General features: G+C 41.2%; 1 long non-coding RNA gene across 1 annotated transcript; it reads right to left on the bottom strand.

The window, feature by feature from the left end:
- Positions 1–1,399: 1,399 nt before the first annotated feature.
- Positions 1,400–14,453, bottom strand: LOC128477271 (uncharacterized). The gene is made up of 2 exons (XR_008348257.1): positions 14,406–14,453; positions 1,400–1,472 (listed from the first exon to the last, which is right to left on the bottom strand). It is a non-coding gene; the product is annotated as an uncharacterized LOC128477271 (long non-coding RNA).
- Between the last annotated feature and the right edge of the window lie 2,346 nt (positions 14,454–16,799).

Here is a 16,799-nt window from a genome sequence, read left to right on the forward strand (position 1 = left end):
GGGAATATTAGTAGAGAGGAAGAAAGGGAGCCAGGCAGAAAGGTGGTCAAAGAACTGCGAGGTAGGGCCTGGAGGGCGATATATGACAGCAATTTGAAGAGAGAGTGGAGAGAAAAGACGGATTGTGTGAGCTTCAAAGGAACCGAATGAGAGGGAGGGAGGGCTTGGTATATTCTGGAAGGTGCAGTGAGGTGAGAGAAGGATGCCTACACCACCACCCTTTCTGCCATCAGGCCTAGGAGTGTGGCTGAAGTGTAGTCCTCCGAAGGAGAGTGCGGCAGAAGCGGTAGTGTCTTGGGAGGGGATCCAGGTTTCAGTAAGAGCTAGGAGGTTAAAAGCATGAGATAGAAAAAGGTCATGTATACCAGCGAGTTTGTTGCATACCGAGCGGGCATTCCATAGGGCACAGTTAAAGACGGGAGGGAGTTTTTGGTTGGAGATGATAGGAATAAGATTGGTTAGGTTGCGCATGTTGATTGAGTTTGCTGGTTAAGAATGATAGGAATAGGACAGGAGTGGTAGAGCAAATGCAGGTAGGTTTCACATATACAGGTTGAGTGTAGAGGTACTGGGATAGCTTTGACAGCAGAGAGGTTGGGAGGGATAGGATCTGGAATGCTTTAATGGGGAGTAGTGGGTAATAAAGGGATCCACAGTGTGGTGCCCCCTACTGGCGTGATCCAGTAGATCCGGTACTTAACTGTCTATATATTAGAACAGCACTGGGGCGGGTGGGAGAGGGGCAGGGAGGGCGGGCAAAAAACCAGTTGATTGTGGGGAACATGAAGGTGGGTATTGCAGGTTGTGAGAGCTGTAATAGAGAGTGTTAAATAGTGTTAAAGTGGACGGGGGCAGTAAGAGGGCAGATATAGGAGTGCTCTAGCACTGCCGGATACCGGAAGTTTCTTTGATAATATCCATCCTTCAAACCGTCCAGCAGACAAGCTTCTCGAAGATATATGGATATTGTATTATAAATGTATATCGGAAAATTCTGAAAAAAATAGGCTTTATGAAGAGATCTATAAAATATCTCTGTGTAACTGCAGCGGGAAACAAAAATTACTGCTTCAAAATCATCTGACGGCTGGTGTTTCTTCCCGGGTGTTTATTTCAGTGAGTGTTTTAGCTAAAGCTTTGCATGACATGCACTTAGTTTATAACCAGAAAGCAAAAGGAAATATAATTCAAAACATCAATAAACACCAGGTACGTATGACTGTTAAAAAAATGAAGCAAAAACTCAGAATTTTCTCTCGCATTCTTATTCTCGTTTACTCTCTCACACTTTTTGAAAGTTTCCCTACTTTCTCTGCTGACTTCTTTCACTTCTGCCGACCACTTCCGTTCCCTCACCTTCTTCTGCATCTTCTTCATGTTTTTGCTGCTATCTTCTCTCTTCTCTTATCCATTCAATCTTCAGTTCTTAATCTGATATCTTCTTTCTCCGTCCGCCTCTCCACAAACATTACCTAGAACAAATATATATATTTATATAGACAAAGGCCTTTCTATGTATATATACAAAATCATTTTTGATATGACTTTAATGTGTATAGTCCATCACATCTGATTTATGTTCAGAGAATATAACTCCCACAAAGTTAGATTTTGATAATCTCATAAGAGTAAAATGCTATCGTAAATGTTACACAATTTTGAACTTGGGGCAGAGAATGGATATTTAAAATGGTTATTTTAAATAAAAAAACTTCTTGTGACATTATTTATTATTATTTATTACCATTTCACATAGGAAGGGGCATGATCATCAAAAAGTAGGTATGATAAGGTTTTAGGGTATTACATATGCAGCTCTGAAGAGAAGTGGCTCTGCCACACCGACACACGCCAAAACACACACAAGGACAGGCTCTGCCACACCAACACCCAAACATACACACACCAGGACAGGCTCTGCCACACCGACACACACAGCTAAAAAACACTATATATATTTTTTTTACACTGCTTATGTCTTTTGTGTTTTTTCTCCCTTGTGTATCGCCTCCTGCCAGCCCTATGTGTATTTATGCCCCTAGCCTGCCTTTGGTATTGTTTATATGATGGCCCCAGCTGCCCACCTTATGTATTGATGCGTCCAGTCGCCACCTGTATTTGTGCACTCCACCGAGCTTCCCATTGTTTAGTTATGTCCCCAGCCAGCCCCACATTGTATATTTATCCCACCAGCCAGAACCCCCTTATGAATTAATTCCCCCACACCCTTGTGTTTTGCACCCACCCAGCACCACATTGTGTATTCATTGACACCCAGCCAGTCCCTCTTTTAGTGCCTGTAGCATCTCTGCCCTCAAACAGCTACATATTATTATAGCAGGCCCCTGCTTGGCGGGCCCAGTCGGAACTGCAGGCTCAAGGGGCAGCTGTCCCTTGGTGGTCATATTCTGGGAAGAATAATTACCCTGTAAGTCCACAGCCAAGACGCAGACGAAGTAACTCAATGGAGCACCCGCGAGTGCCAGGTGTGACGCTGCCGCTCCAGCTCGGTCAGCCCCCACCTCAATTTAACCTATCCTGAATGGCGGGGAACGTGCACCTATGACGCGGGATACAGGGACAGGGCGACATACCTCTGGTGGTGGATTTAAAAACTAGCACTGAGTTTCACCCTGGCTTCGTTTACTGGACTGTGTTTGTGTAGTCCCGATTTGGCTTCATACCTGGATCTCGCTGCACTTAGTGGATCCGCCCCTACCTGCTTTATTGACTGTGGAGTATCCTGCATACCGGGTTCCTCATCCTAAATCCTCACAGGTGTGGACAGACGCGACAGTTGTATATCATTGTATATTTTATAATTCTGTTTTCCAATTGTTACTTGCTACCTCTTAAGTTATATTACCATTCTAACACTAATTGCATAATCTAAAATTATTCAACAAATAACTATATTTTCTCCTATATTGTGCCTTCATAGTGACTATGGTGGTTTTGGTTCTAATGATGTGTTGCAGTTTATTGAAGGGTATAGAACAGGTATAGGTCTATTTTAGTTGAGTGGTTTGGTGGGTTGTTTTAAAATGGGAGGTATTTTTTCCTTTTCTTGATTTATAAAAAAAAACTCTACATTGTGACTGAATGTTCTTTTATTTTTTTGAAAATACATTTTAATAGTTGCATCGCTATATAAAAAGAATAACAATTGCATCACAATTGGACCGCACATTATACGATGAATATGGAGAATTTGCATACCATTACTTAATTATAAATTGGGTGTTTGTATCAAATAAGTCTGCATTTAAAAACATTGTGGGTAACTTCACTGAGTGGGCTCCAGAGAGTCAGCAGCTCATCATTGACTCCCAATCTATAATCTGGAGGAACAAGGACAACCAGGTAAGGGGGGGGGGATTCCTACTTTAACCCCTTAAGAACAGAGCTATTTTTTTGACAAGATTTCTGTCTTAACATTTCTTCGGTGTTTGTGTTTCGTTGTAATTTTCTCAAAGTTTATGCTATTCTTGCAAATGATTCAGATGGCCCTTCAGATTTGCAGATGGCAGAAAGCAATAAACAAAGTTTGCAATAACATTCCAGGGGTCAGCAGGCAGGCAGAAGGCAGTAATGCAAAAGTCTGTTTAAACAATCCAGAGGTCAGCAGGCAGAAGCAAGGAGGGACACTGGGTCATCAGGAGAGCTCCAGGATTAGAGCATGAATGAGTAGCTTTTATGGAGCCCTTGGGCATCTCCTCGTGCAAGACACCTCTGGCACCGCCCCCCAATACAGTGGCACCAAAGGAGGGTTCCACCCCTCCTTTGATGTCACTGCCCCTACCCTATCATGCTCCTCACGGGAACGTGGGGAGAGACAAAATAGAGGACAGAGGTGACACACAAAGATGTGACCAAAGGGAGTGGTGCCCCACTACTCACCTGAGCCCTTTCCTTTTTGGTAAGTGTGACGGAGTGGGCTGCTGATGCCGGGACTGCTCGTGACATCGACATTCAAAGTAACACACAAGGGGACACTGATCAGAATCTATGCCACAAAAGGAGGCAGACTGAATCTGGGCTTGTAGTGGAGGATTGCTGTCCATACAGTCCATATTGATGGGTTGGATTTGCCTCTTTCACTTGTGAGTGCAACATATCACTTAGCAACTACCATTGAACATACCATCTACACTATATTGTGTTGTTTTTGTCTTTTTTCCCCTATATATGCACCTGCGCCCCATACATTTCTGGTTTAATTATAAATTGGGTGTTGTTAGAAAATAAGTCTGCATTTAAAAACATTGTGGGTAACTTCACTTAGTGGGCTCCAGAGCAGCTCATCGTTGACTCACATTCAGTAAAATGGAGGAACAAGGACAACCAGGTAAGGTTGTGGATCCTTCATGACAATGGCTGTCTTAACATTTCTGCAGTGTTTGTGTTTTGTTGTAATGTTCTCATTTACTAAACCCCTACAATTAAATATTGTTTTTTTTCCAGGGCAAGGGCTTTCTTTGGATATAATCATTTTGATCATATCATCTGATTCACTGTAATGTTTAATATTACTATACATATATATGTATATATATATATTTATATATACTTATAAAATATGATGTACATGGAAAAAAGCACTTTCTGACTTTTATTTAAAAAAGTTTGAAAGCTAATGAAAAAAAAAAACATTAAATAGATTCTATTATTTGACCGGAGTTTAGAAATACCCAATGTTTTACGTTTTTTTGCAAGTTATAGGGCAGTGAGTCAGGGCTCGACAAATTCCAGGTGCCAGGTCGCCATGGTGACTGAGAATTTTGTCCTGGCGCTTAGGTCAGGGGCATCCAACGTGCAGCCCATTTGTGACGGGGAACCGGCAACAGACTTGCTCAAAAGGGCGGAGCTTGTCCTGCAGCAGCCAGCACCAATAGAGACAGGGGAGAAACTATCTTGCCATCTACCATCTCTCTCATCCTCCCAGCCACTCCCCCAAGTGTCTCTGTCTTGACACGGCCCTTCCTTTCCATTCCTGGCCTGCTACCACTCGTCTGGCCCGCCCCTTTTTGCATCTTCTGGAGTTTCTAGCTCTGCTCAAGGTAACAAGATGGAGGAGGAAGAAAGAAGCTGTCTGGGAGTGATAGGAGTGAGGTGTAATGTGTAATAGCTGGGTATGATGGGCCTGATATGTGATGCCTGGGTGTGATAAGAGTGAGTTGTGATGTGTAGTGGCTGGGTGTGATAGTAGTGAGTTGTGATGTGTGGTGGCTGGGTGTGATAGGAGTGAGTTGTGGTGTACGGTGGCTGGGTGTGATGGGAGTGAGTTGTGATGTGTGGTGGCTGGGTGTGATAGGAGTGGGTTGTGATGTGTGGTGGCTGGGTATGATAGGAGTGGGTTGTGATGTGTGGTGGCTGGGTATGATAGGAGTGGGTTGTGATGTGTGGTGGCTGGGTATGATAGGAGTGGGTTGTGATGTGTGTTGGCTGGATGTGATAGGAGTGAGTTGTGATTTGTGGTGGCTGGGTGTAATGGGAATGAGGTATGATTAGAGTGAGTAATGAGAAATACTTAGTGTCAAAATAAATACAATTTGAGTTTTTAATTAATTTATTTTTTGTTTGTTTAATATTCCTGTGACAAACCAAGCAAACCAAATGCGAACATAACGGTGCTATAACTTCCGCCAAAATAGTGGTGCTTGCAGTGACGTCCTCTCCCAATCCTATACCTCACTGAAAGCACTGCCATATTGTAAGTTATAATTACCAAAAATTTATAGAAGTTCTTAAGTATTACACTTTAAATTTGTTTTTGCTAATTTAATAGTGGTGCTTTACTTATAATTGTGTATCCTATTTTCATAATAACAGTTAAACTACACATATAAGATTTTATCCAATGGAATCCTATTTATCCTTAATATATATATATATATATATATATATATATACACACATATATATATATATATATATATATATATATATATATATATATATATATTGTGTATAAATTGTGTATAAATTACACAATTTACTCACATTCCAGAATATTACCATTCTCCTCCTTGCTTGTTGCGCACACTAGCATAGTAGTTGCTCTGTAGAGAATTAAGGAACTGTGATGTTATATCTGCTCCAACACTCATAAGCAGCGCACGGCTTATGGGTCAAGAAATCTATTCCCTCACATGAGCTTGACAAATATGAAAGGTATAGGTTTACAGGACTTCAAAGTTATCTAAACTATCGTCATCTTGTAATATTTTTCTGCTTGTAGATTCCAAGGTCTCAATGTTCAGAGAACTGTTTGCTTGGATTTCGAAAAGCCCTGAGACCAGGAACACAAACCTGCTGCTACGACTGTGTCCGGTGCTCAGAGGGAGAGATATCCAATAGATCTGGTAAAACAGATTACATAAAACTTACAAATTTTATACCCATAGTATGTGTGTGGGAATGAACGCCTGCTCCTGGTCGGGTAGAGAGTTGAGTTTGGCCGGGGGGTATTGAGAGCCAGAAGGAGGGGGCAGGTGTACCTATAAAAGAGCAAATAATGGACAAGACAGGCATGGGTTGGCTGGGGCTGGACATCACCTCCCCAATGCCAGGGGCAATCTTTAGTCAAAATCTCTGTAAAACAGAGAAATAATTTAGCATCAGTTAATCTGAATACACATTAGTTGGAGGGACCTATGGAAGTAGCTCCAGTCTACCATAAGTCATGGAGAATACTTCATATTGTCCAAGAGAATGTTTGATACAAAGAAAGTTAATTCTGAATTGAAACCAGTAACATTCAAAGAACAATGTTTTTGACTCATGTTGCACCTTTTGAGATTAAACAAAGATTTTATGTGATAATTAAACAAAGAATATATTATACTATTAATTAATAGACAGCATTTCTGATTTAAATTGTGCTGTTTTTCAGACAGTGAGAACTGCATTGTTTGCCCAAGTGATAAATGGTCTAATGAGAAAAGGGATCGATGTATTCCAAAATCGGTGGAGTTTCTATCATATTTGGATGCAGTTGCTGCTGTTTTATCCTTTGTATCAATTCTGTTTTGTCTTGTAACTGTTGTAATATTACTGATCTTCATTGTCTTCAGAGATACCCCAATTGTGAAAGCCAATAACAAGAACCTCAGCTTCCTCCTCTTGGTCTCCATCATGCTGAGCTTTCTCTGTGTGTTTCTGTTCCTCGGTCGTCCTGAGGATGTAACCTGCATGCTGCGCCAAACTGCTTTTGGTGTCCTCTTCTCATTAGCCGTGTCTTGTATTTTAAGCAAAACAATCATGATCTATATTGTTTTCAGAGCCGCGAAACCCGGCAGCTCCTGGGCAAACTGGGTCAGTGTGAAAGTCTCCAATTCTATAGTACTGCTCTGCTCATCCATTCAAGTTATCATTAATATTTCCTGGTTGGCCATTTCCCCTCCATTCCAGGAGCTGGACATGCACTCTTATCAGGGAAAGATCATCGTTCAGTGTAATGAAGGCTCGGTTATTGCCTTCTACTGTGTCCTGGGTTATATGGGGCTTCTGGCAGCTCTTAGCTTTATTATAGCTTTTTTAGCCAGGACATTACCGGACAGTTTTAATGAGGCCAAGTACATCACCTTCAGCATGCTGGTGTTCTGCAGCGTTTGGATTGCGATGATCCCGGCCTATCTGAGCACCAAAGGGAAGAACATGGTGACCGTGGAGATTTTTGCCATAGTGGCTTCAAGTGCAGGACTTGTAGGATGTATATTTATTCCAAAATGCTATGTAATTATTTTTAGACAGGAATTGAATACAAAAACATATTTACTTGGAAGTAGAATTAAAGGTTTAACCAAATAGTTATAAGAACCATATTCTGAATTATATGTATTATTATCTTATAACTGTCAATGGTCAATTTTAGAAACTTGAATTAGTTTTCTGGACATCAAAATACATTTTTGCACACAAAACCCTATATACTTTTAAGAAGCATATATCTTATTTATAACAGGCAACTATTTTATCCTGCAAGAAAGGTGAGGCGTCCACATGTTGCAAAGCACAGAGATAAACTCAACACCACACAAAGCAAGACACACACGACAGGAACCAAATAAACCTCTGTAGACATAGTGTAAATATAATGTTTATGCCCATCGTATCAGTATAAATGAGTTAATGACTGCATTCAGAACAATTAAAAGATTCCCTTATTGGAATTCAGATGATGCAGACTTCATGTCAGACATTAAAGTAAACTGAACACAAATCCCTAAATTATTTTGTTTCCTTCTGCACTTGATCATTTGCATACTGATTGTGATGGAACCCTCCATCACTGGGGCCACTGGAGAGGCCTGACTGGCTTTGTAAAGACTTCTGTGTCACCCCCAGAAGTATATCATCTCATCACTTGCTGAGGGGATTATCTCTGGCAGACAGCCAGGATCTGCAGCCAGGGAGTGACCGCCATTGTTTTAGTTTCATGTCAGCCCCCACCCCCATGGTGCACTACTATGTTGTAGCCCCAGTCAAACCTTGAAACTGATTTCGGCCAGTAATAGATAGTGGAGGTTGGGACCCTATTGTATTGTTAATCCCATTACTGCCCCTGTTGTCTCTGGGAGGCAGATTAAGGGGCGGTTTGTATCGCAATATCTTGATTTATGTTAATATGTGGTTTGCTGGCTATTTCTAGTACTGTGTGTGAAAAATAAAGCAGTCTTCATTTTGCTTATACCCTACACTGAGTCTTGGCAAGTGACTGGGAACCCGGGGAAATTGGGTTGTCACAGGCTAAGGAAGCACAATTCAGGGGAGGTAGTTGATCGGACCACACAGCTCCATGACACCAATAGTTGAAGATATTTTAAAGGACAATAATATCTAATTATTGCTTGGTTGGGCAGTGAATCCCGTCTGATACTACACTTTATTTCATGGAATAAATACTGTGACATTAAAGGTTGTAACACTTCCAAACATAGTCGCCTGATAAACTCATCTATACTAATATGAAGTTATTTGCTAGTATGACCAGAGCTCAAGCCAACTTGGGATGACATTCGTGCCTACTCACATTGATGACCTAGAACTCCATTCAAATTAATGCTGAGTCAACCGCCAGATTCTTATGGTAACTTCACTGATAAAGCACTAGGATAGGCAAAATTACTTACAACATGCCCCCAACTCTCCCAATTTACGCGGGACAGTCCCGATTTTGGGTCCCTGTCCCGCTGTACCGCCTATCCCTTCCTCTGTCCCGCTTTGCAGGAGCAGAAGAAGGGTGAGGCAAGATCAGTACTCACCTCAGGTGCAGCTGCGGGGGGCGCACAGCCACCTGATCAGCGACTGCAGCCTGCAGACTAGCTGGGAGATCGCAATCTCCCTCTAGTCGGTTCAACATTAGGGACACTTCAGACCTCGCTTTACTGCTCCCTAATCACCACGTGCCGGCAAACAATGCCGAGCGCGGGGATATGACGTCACGTAGTGATGAGGGAGCAGACCTCGCGCTCCCACCGCAGGATACAGGATGGAGGCAGAAGGATGAAGGAAGACGGATGGAAGAAAAGGTAAGAGATGGGGAGAAAGGGGTGTAATGGCAGTGTATGTGTATGTATGTGTTTGTGTATGTGTGTGTATGGGCCAGTGTGTGTAAGAGCAGTGTTGGTATTTGTTAGCTGGTGTGTAAAGCCAGTGTATGTGTATATATGTGTGTGTAAGGGCAGTGCCTATGTGTGTGTGTAAGGGGAGTGTATGTGTGTAAAGGCAGTGTACATGTATATGTGTGTGTGTAAGGGCAGTGTACATGTATGTATGTATGTGTGTATGTGTGTGTGTAAGGGCAGTGTACATGTATATGTGTAAGGGCAGTGTACGAGTATGTGTGTGTAAAGGAAGTGTATGTGACAATGCAAGCGCAACATTGTAAAGTGCAATTGCTTGCATCAGTGAGTTCCGCGAGATTTAAAAACATAAAAAGTGTCCCTCTTTCACATTTTGAAATGTTGGTAGGTATGCTTACTGTACGTCTTAACTCTGCCACTCTTGGGTCTATTCATAGAAACATAGAATCTGACAGCAGATAAAACCTATTTGGTCTGTTTTTTCCTGATGCATCATTTAGGTCTTGATCAGTTCTTGATCTTGTCTTAGCTTAACAATAGCTTTGTGTCCCTTGTATGCATGCTTCGTTTACTCTGTATCAGCCTCTACCACTGGTAGTAAAGTACATTAGAAGAATAATGCACTTGGCATATACATTTTAACTTTATCCCAACTACCTACCAGTAGTGAAGTACCCCACCTGCAATGAAAAACCCTTCACTGCAGGGGACCTGAATCCTCCTCTCTGGCAGCCGGTGAACGGCTGTTCAATGCACACAGACAACCTCCGCTACTGAACTCCACTTCCGCCGGGGCCTCTATGATGGAGCCTGACACTAATTCATTGTGTCAGGCTCCAACCAGGCTGTGGAGCTGCTTCCTTTTAGTTCCCCCTGTCTCGCTAGAGTTCCCCCAGTCTCGCTAGAGTTCCTCCAGTCTCGCTAGAGTTCCCCCAGTCTCGCTGTGCTTCTACAGACTCAGGTCCAGAAACAGGCATGCTCCATAACAGGCAGGAAGAGCTGACAAAACACCGTAACCAGAATAACGGAAAAACAAAGTCCAGACAGAAACGGCTGACGAGCCTAAAGCGCTGCATCTCAGCTGCTGCGCAATAACTCCTGAAAACCATCTTTGGGCGCTCTGGGTCATTACAGTCGTCTTTATGGACCCAGATCCTGACATATTGTCTTTGGAAGAAATAAAAGGTTGTGTGACTTGCATCTGTGAAAATTACCGGTGGGTAGGTTGTGTCATGAATGTAGGGTCACAGAAGGTTTTAATCACTTTCCTACCTCCCAATGGCCCATCCCTATCCTATGTGTACCCTCACCAGCCAGACATATTGAACAAGTTCTCACTAAGGTTCATCCACTCATTACTACTGGACAAAAATTACACATTAACTTCTGCGGAGGAGTAAATCTCAGAAGAAAAGCTACAGGGGAAGACACTAACTTGTCCTCAAAGTTATATGACATCACATATTTTATTATACCATCATTTACATTAACAAGTGGCAAGGTATTTCATTGAGTGTGAGATTTTTTACTCCTGTTCCCAAAGCCCAAACTAATACCAAAGAAACAATGCATTTAACTGTATAACATATTTTTTACCCAGAATATTAAAAACACACTTTTTTTTTTAGATTCAAGGTCAAGGGTCACATCATTTGATACTTAGCTTCTACCTCAATTAGAAGAAAAGCTTGCTGGGGAAAGTGTACTTTTTCCACATTGGCAACCCTACTGTATAATCATACCTGCCCGGCATGCCTGGAAGTTTGCCGGGTGAAGCTCCGCTAAGAAAAATATGGCCATATAGTGTTACAGAATCTCCAATATACAGAAAACACAGTCCAAGGGCAGCCGAGTGAGCTACACGGAAACAAAGTAATGGATCCTTCCTCTGACTGTTAGAGTTAGGTAAATACGGATCTGCCCATGAATCCTATCCTACTCTGATGTGGAAGAAAGGAATGGTCCCCAAGAAACAAACAATGGCAGGCTAACGAGATGAAGCTACTGAGATAAGACACAGTCCTCAGACAAACAAACAAGGGATGAAGCTTCACCTACCCAGGTTAGGGCAGAAAAAAACACTTAAGATAAATGGGAGGTTCTGGGACGCTTGTAATTTCTTGTCCTACCTGGATAGGCGAAGCTCTCACCTATATATCCTACTGAGAATGACTTGAAACCCTGCTTTGTAACTTCTTGCAGTAGGTATGGTTACTTTTTTCCTTTCTGTAACCATTTTGTACACACATTCTTTCCTACATTGACCGTTTTGTTACCCTATAGATGTACAGGTATAGACACAATAGGTGAAGCAAGATTAGGAAATACCTGTAAGACTTGAGTTTTCATTACTCTCAAACCCCTCAATTCAGATATTTTAAAATGCTACCCTATAGGGTACTATTTGAGGGTGGATGTAGCCCACTAGAATATGAAAAAATATCTATGTGGGGTGTAATAATGGAATGTTCCTGAACATTAATCCGGTCATTGTTTAGCTGAGGCATTGAGGCACCTACTGTGACGAAGTTCTCAAAATTATTATTTTTTGCATGTTTCGTTGGTTTCAAACAAAAGCCCTATTTTTTCGGAACAAAAGTGATGCATAGTTTGTGTGGGAATATCTAACATGTGAATCTTGATAAAACTAACAAATAGTAGAAATGTCACAAGTTGTATGGAACGTGCGCTACTAAAAAGCCTCGGTAAGGTAAAGGTAGTGCTGCTCTCACACTGCAGAAACACTTTCCTTATTCCAGACAGTCATGATAAATGACCTGGCAATAGGCGTTGAAAATCATGTTTCTGTGTTTGCAGATGACACTGAACTAGGTAAAGTAATATTACTGTGCTGCAGAGAGATTTAGACAGACTGGGGGACTGGGCACACAAATGGCAGATGAAATTTAATGTAGATAAATGTAAAGTTATGCACTTCGGGGTAGGGAATGCACAAGCAACCTACATCCTAAACGGTAGTGAATTAGGGATAAAGACAAATGAGAAAGATTTGGGAATTGTTATAGACAACAAACTAGGCAACAATGTGCGATGTCAGTCAGCAGCTGCTAAGGCCTGTAAGGTATTGTCGTGTATAAAAAGGGGCATCAATTTGCGGGATAAAAATATAATTTTGCCCCTTTATAAATCAATGGTAAGGCCACACCTTAAATATGCTGTGCAATTTTGGGCACCTTTTCTAAAGCAGGATATCATAGCACTAGAAAGGGTTCAGAGGCGGGCTGCAAAATTAATAAAAGGAATGGAGCACTATAGTTATGAAGAAAGGGATATGATAGCATTATGATAATATATAATATATATGATAATATATTCAGGGCCAATACAAACCATTGTGTGGAAATCTGTTCATAAACAGGACTATGCTTAAGACGCTGGGTCACGTGTTTAGACTGGAAGAAAGGAGATTTAGTCTAAAGCAGAGGAAAGGGTTTTTTACAGTAAGGACAGTAAGGATGTGGAATTCTCTGCCTGCAGAGGTAGTTTTATCAGAGTCTGTACAGACGTTTAAACAGCAACTGGACGAATACTTGGAAAAACATAATACTTGGGGATAAAATCTTTAATTATGGAGAAACCGCGTATTGATCCAAGGAGAAATCTGACTGCCATTTTGGGGTCAAGAAGGAATTTTTTCCCTGGTTAGTGCAAAATCGAAAGGAGCCAAACTGGGTTCTTTTGGATCAACAGCAAAAAAATTTCAGATATAGGAAAGGCTGAACTTGATGGACGCATGTCTTTTTTCAGCCTAACTACATGTATGTAACATATATATATATATATATAGATATATATATATATATATATATATAACTATGACACAATAACAAAAAAACTTAAATGTTTTCCCAAGGTGTACCACTTCCTGTCAATTTCTGGGAACTTCCTAGTTCCGGCTACCTGGTGCCTCTCTTGAGGCATGGGGGCAGGAGGTCCCGCTGACATCGCAGGATGACACCAATGTTGGAGGTGAAGTAGGTGGGGAGCACCGCACCGCCGGCGGCAGAACCCAGTGAAATAGCATCCTCTGGATACTTTTTTTTCAGAGCATTTGCTCTGATAATCAAACAAATACAGTATTTATTTATACGTTCAAACGGGTCACATCCCCACTTCACATATTACCCTATAAATGCATTCAGGAATATTATAGCATTTATATCTTATCAGCTATAATATGAGGCCCTGATAGCCTCACAAGCTATCGGCCAATAAAGGTATCACCTATACTAAATTTACTTTACATACAGATATAGATTTATATACATTATAGTGCTTCCCACAGTAATATACAGGTATAGAGTTATATACATCAGAGTTTTATATACCTGAGATAGTAATATTCAGATATTGATTTATATACTGATATAGAATTATATCACTGTTATATAGAGTTATATACATAAGAGATTCATATACTTACATATAGAGTTAAATACTGCTAAAGCTTACTGATATATATATACTATACTATATATATAGTTCTATACATTATATCGTTATATTCCTAATATTTAGAGTTATATACATTAGATAATTATATACTGATATCTAGATTAGAGAATTATATACTGATACATAGAGTTATATACATTAGAGAATTATATACTGATACATAGAGTTATATACTAATAAAGTACTCACAGCACTTCAATTGCTGGTGCCCTGAATACAGGTAACTTAGGGAGAGTTTTAAACATCTGGGGCCCTAAACAGCATTTATTTTTCCTGAAGTAAAATCTCAGACCCCTCACAGCTGTGTACAATGTATGCAGCTCCCGCCATTTTCTCACTCACTTTTACTGCTGCTTCTGCTGATGGGCCCCTCAGCCACTGCCAGAACTCAAAATGGAGGAGCTACATGCAGGTCCTGTGATCAGCTGCACCAATCAGGTGACAGTGAGGCATTTGCTGGGTGTTTATGGATGGATGTGGGAGGCTGGAGGGCAGAGTATGAGAGGGAAGCAGGAAGGAAGAAGCTCCAAGGTGACAGAGCTCAGGACTAGGCCCAAAGTGACTGATTAGATTTTTGTGCTTTCCCTGTGAGAGACTGTATTGAGGAAGCTGGAGCGTCCTCCTTAGCACAGAGGAGCTGGTGAGGCCACTGCAGCTTCACAGTCCCTTAAACCCCAGAGTACCCTGTGTCTGCAGAGTGAGTGCTGTGTCCTGCGCATGCTGAGCTCTGCTGGAGGGAAGGCTCCTCATGTCTGCTGAGAATGAAGCTGCCGGTGAGTCTGACAGAGAGGGTCCAGTAGGCGGCCATTACCCATACACCACTTGTGCTACAGGCAGGGGCCTGTGAGGTACCTGTGTGCTACTTGACTGATATTTAAAGGGACAGCGCTATCTAAAAGGGCCCACGTGTAGCTCCGCTCTCCAGGAACTGTGTGGTGAGGGGGTTGTTTAGAAGGGGTATTGGGATAGTCGGGTAGTCAGATATGATATTCCTATTACTGCTGCTGATATTAATACTCGTGGGTATCTGATGCCCCGTCCCCTGTATCTGACATTAATACTGTAAAGCTCCTGTTAAAGAGACAGTTTAAAATCCACTCACTACTTTACATTGTAACAGAGAGTCTTTTCCTCAGTGTTGTCACATAAAAAATATAATAAAATATTTACAAAAATGTTAGGGATGTACTCACTTTTGTGAGATACTGTGTGTGTATATATAGATATATATATTATATACTCACACACATTATATGACCAAAGGTATGTGGGCACCTGTCCATCCTCTTTTAAGAAGCCTTTCCACAAGATTTTAAAGTGTGTCTGTGGAAATTGGTTTCTGTCACTCTTTATTGGAACTAAGGGCCCTAAATCCTGAAATAAATATCTTCAGATCATTATGCCTTCTCCACCAAACGAGTAGGCACTATGCATTCCAGTAGGTAACGTTCTCCTGACATCCGATAAACCCAGATTCATTCATCAGACTTCCAGATAGTGAAGCATGATTCATCATTCATCCAAGTCCTGTGGTATTCTTTTATTAACCAATAAAAACACACAACACAGTGCAGCTCACCATCAAGATAACGAGGTTAACTGAAACGCCACCTATACGTCAAGTGGAATCAACATATGGAAAAATACTAAAACAATTGTATCAGTCCTCAGTAAACCACAATGACATTTGGAAATAGCAGTTTAGGGAAATATATGGAAAATATATGTGACCGTATAAAAACCACTTTTAATAAAATCACAACTGTCAGTCTGAAAAACCACAGGGCCCTTGTGGCTAGACTCAGTTGCTTGATTACCACAAAAATAATAGACAGAAAAAAATACCAAAAAAATATATAGTAAAACATATAATAATATAACACTCCTGATCAATATTGGTACACGGTTCAGGCTTAATGAAAAACCTATAAAAAAATGTATCTAACAAAAAAGAATTTGTAGTAATTGTCCTGCAACATGAATTTGTATCAACAATGTTTCAGCACTGAATGCTTTAAAAACTCGTGATGATAACAAAATATCTGTAGAAAGATGTCCTCAAACATTCAGTATGGTGCGGATCCCTTGGGGTAGGCAGTAAGCACTATGTCTTTATAGAATCACTGGCCGGTGCCTTATTTGGTAAAACAGATGCTCTTTTTCTTAACAGATCATAAAAAGATGGTACACTGTACCGCTCACCATCTGATGTTAGACTGGATTTTTGTCGCTAGCAGATCTTTTCCCAGTGCAATGCTCCAACTGGGAGATATGGCTCTGGATGGAAAGTAGCCTCTCACACAGGCGAGCGCACTGGCAATCACCGGCGTCTGACGTAACAGTCAGATAATCAGTCAGTTGTTAACTGTGTGCAGGACGTTCCGGCCGAAATCGCAAACACAGACCAACTTAGTAATGGTATTCGCTGGGTGTTCGCATGGATTCCGCAGTCAATCAGCATATAGGCAAAAAGTGCAAATACTGCCTCCCAAACTTCCACAATTGCCGCCGGCTTAGCGAACAGTGTCTGAACAGTGTCCAATATAGTAGTAGTGTGTTTAAACACAAGCTAAACGCGTTTTGGGTATAGTAGCTATTAGAGCAGTCCCCTTCCTCAGTAGCTGTAAGTTTAGAGGTATCTGACCTCTCTTTTATACTGACCATAAAAGTCACATGACAACAATATAAAAAAGGTGGAAATGCTTAAAAGACAAAAAGAAAAAACATGGAAAGAGT

The sequence above is a fragment of the Spea bombifrons genome, chromosome 1 (assembly GCF_027358695.1).
Source record: "Spea bombifrons isolate aSpeBom1 chromosome 1, aSpeBom1.2.pri, whole genome shotgun sequence".
In the NCBI taxonomy this organism is placed as follows: Eukaryota; Metazoa; Chordata; class Amphibia; order Anura; family Pelobatidae; genus Spea; species Spea bombifrons.